The sequence below is a fragment of the Erinaceus europaeus genome, chromosome 2 (assembly GCF_950295315.1).
Source record: "Erinaceus europaeus chromosome 2, mEriEur2.1, whole genome shotgun sequence".
Classification (NCBI taxonomy): domain Eukaryota; kingdom Metazoa; phylum Chordata; class Mammalia; order Eulipotyphla; family Erinaceidae; genus Erinaceus; species Erinaceus europaeus.
The window spans coordinates 191,806,458-191,809,745 of NC_080163.1; positions in this window are offsets into that span (position 1 = coordinate 191,806,458).

A 3,288-nucleotide genomic window follows, 5' to 3' on the forward strand; every position below is an offset into this window, starting at 1 on the left:
CATCTTCCTCAGAGTCCTGGGAGAGAAAGAAGTCAGGGTCACAATAAGCCTTTGCAGTGAGCAGTGGTAGACCACATTTCCCCAGAGAAAGAGCTCTGTGTCCAGAATCAAAGCTACTTGACCCCTGGGTGTGACTGTGGTTCAGAGTCAACACTGTAGATTTGAGTGAATCCTTGGGTTTTCAGTGCATGTTCAGAAGTGTGTTGACAAGCATATATGGATTTCTTCCTGCTTGCTCTCTAGTCTCCGGATGTACACACAGGTAACTCCCAGTTGAGTGAGTAATTTGTCATTTAAAATGTTAACTATCTAATCAAATGGTTTGAAAGAAAAAAAAACACCCACACTCTTCCCCCACTTGAGGAGAAGCATTGCCTGGTGTATGAAGAAGAAGTAAAATGTCATCAATGCTGTAGATTTAAGGCCCACCCTGACATGATGCAGATGCTCAAATTATGTGAAAGAAGAAATTTAAAAAAAGGAAAGACGGCTAGGAGGTGGTGCAGCTGGTTGGGCACACACCTTACCAAGTACAAGAACCCAGGTTTGAACCCTCACTCCCTACCTGTAGTGGGGAGGCTTCATGAGAGGTGAAGCAGGTCTGTAGGTGTCTTATCTTTCTTATTCCCACCCTGTCACTTTGTCCCCTGTCAATTGCTCTCTGTCTTATCTAAAGCAAAATAGAAAAGAGAAATAAAAAATAAAAAAGGAAAATATGACCACCAGGGAGTGGTGGATTCATAATGCAGTTTTGAGTTTTTTTTTTTTTACCAAAAAAGAATAAAAATATATTCTAAAGATATAATCATAAATATTTTTTAATTTTAATTATCTATATTTATTGGATAGAAACAGATAGAAATTGAAAGGATGGGAGATATAGAGGGAAAGAGACAGAGAGACACCTGCATCTCTGCTTCACCCCTGCTTTACCCCTTGCAAAGATTTTTCTCCTTCAGGTGGGGAACTGGAGGCTTGAACCTGGGTCCTTGAGTATTATAATGTGTGCTCAACCAGCTGTGCTACTCCCTTGCCCCCATAAATGATGCATAAAAATTCAAATACTTGTCAAATAAATTGAAAGTCTTTAAAAGTAGCTATTTAATAAAAAAAAACATACACATAGATATGGTATACTCTTTTCTTTTTTTATTTATTCCCTTTTGTTTGTTTCCCTTGTTATTTTATTGTTGTAGTTATTATTGATGTTGTTGTTGTTGTTGGATAAGACAGAGAAATGGAGAGGGGAAGGGAAGACAGAGAGGGAGAGAGAGAGAGAGAGAGAGAGAGAGAGAGAGAGACCTGCAGAGCTGCTTCACTGCCTGGGAAAGGACTCCCCTGCAGGTGGGGAGCCAGGGCTAGAACTGGGATCCTCAGGCCAGTCCTTGTGCTTTGCTCCACTTGCACTTAACCCACTGCACTACCGATGGACTCCAGGTATATGGTATACTCTTTTCTATGTTTTAATTTAGTACCACCAGGGATTGGTGTAGGCAGTATGAACCCCCAGTGGCAGTGAGTATTTCTTCTTTTTTATTTTATTTGGTAGCACAGAGTGAAATTGTGAGAGGAGGGGGATATAGAGAGGGAGAGAGACAGGGAGACCCCTTTCTGGCTGCTTCCAGGCTTGGGATACACACACACACACACACACACACACACACACACACACACACACACACACGCAGACTGTGCATGAAGACTTGTGTGTTCAAACCTCTGTGACACCACCCAGCCAGAAAAGCTTATTCTTGACATACTAAGCTACTAATGAAGATGAGAAATTAAGGAGGAATTGGTTTTATAATAGATCATTAGAAATTATCCCATCATAAAGTGATAAAGAATTGTAAAAAGAAAACACAGTGAGTGCCCAAAGGACATGCAGACAATATCCAATGGTCTAATATATCTGTAAGTGGGATCTCATGAGAATAGCATAGTGGAATCTCATAGCATAATGGTAATGCAAAGAGACTCTCATGCCTGAGGCTCCAGAGTCCCAGGTTCAACCCCCTGGACCACCATAAGCCGAAGCTGAGCAGTGCTCAGGGAAAAAAAAATAGATGAAAGAATGCGAGAGAGAGAGAGAGAGAGAGAGAGAGAGAGAGAGAAGAGAGAGAGAGAGGGAGGAGACACCTCCTCATGTGCTAGGCAGTGGCAGTACACATAGTGAAGCACACATATTACCATGCTCAAGGACCCAAGTTCAAGCCCCAGGCCCCACAGGTAGGGGGAGAGCTTCATGAGTAGTTAAGCAGCACTGCAGGTGATTCTCTGTCTCTTTCTTTCTCTATGGCCCCACAGGTTTCTTTCTCTATCTCCCCTCCCCTCTCAATTTCTTTCTGTATCTATCCATAATAAAAATAGTAAAACAAAAAAAGAACTCCAAGGGAAGTATATGGTGTCCCATACCTGAAAATGGGGAAAGATTGAAAATGGAGTGAAAAGATATTGCATGACTGAAAGAGTCTAGCTTAATGAAAGAAGTACATTTACAAATTTGAGGAGATACTCAGAATTACTTCGTTCAGGTTCACATGACTCATTTCTCTATATGCCATAAATGTGTGAAACCACACAGCAGCGTTCACCTCCTCACTTCATTAAGCATAAACACCTCCAGTCCCTGTCCCCCAAATGAAAATGCCAAGTTATCTCAAGGTTTGTGAGAACTATGGGGTTATCTTGTATGGGAGACACAGGGCAGAGGAGTGGGGTGAGCATGGAACTCTACCCCTATACTTGTATAAGCTTATTAATCATTATTCAGTTACTAGTGAAAATGTGGACAAGAGAATGCCTTAGTTCCCTCTTTAGTCACTATCAGGCCACCCCATCAGCTGGGGCCCTATTCAGGAAGTCCTGATATTCCCAAATAGACAAGATGGGCCTAGTCCTGGAATAAATCCCTCTCTCCATTGTTACTGGTCATCTCTATCAGGAACAACACAATAGACCCCTCTGTGGGTCCACATAAAACCTTGCCCTCAACATGGATCAACAAGAGTAGAGAATGTTCCATCCTCTGAAGGGAGGCTGGACAACATAGTCTATGTTACACCTGAGGAAGATGGGTTCTGAAATTGAGGCAGCTTGGAATGTTCCTACTGATGACCACAGAAGGTGAGCTCAGATCTACAGGGATGCAGAGGTCACACAGGCTGCTAAGCTGAATATGGGCCCCAGACCAAATCAAATCGATGGGGTTTATAGTCAATAATATTTATACACCTTTCCCATATTTGGGAGTTACTCTCTTCCCTGATCCAGCTTTCTAGTCCTTTT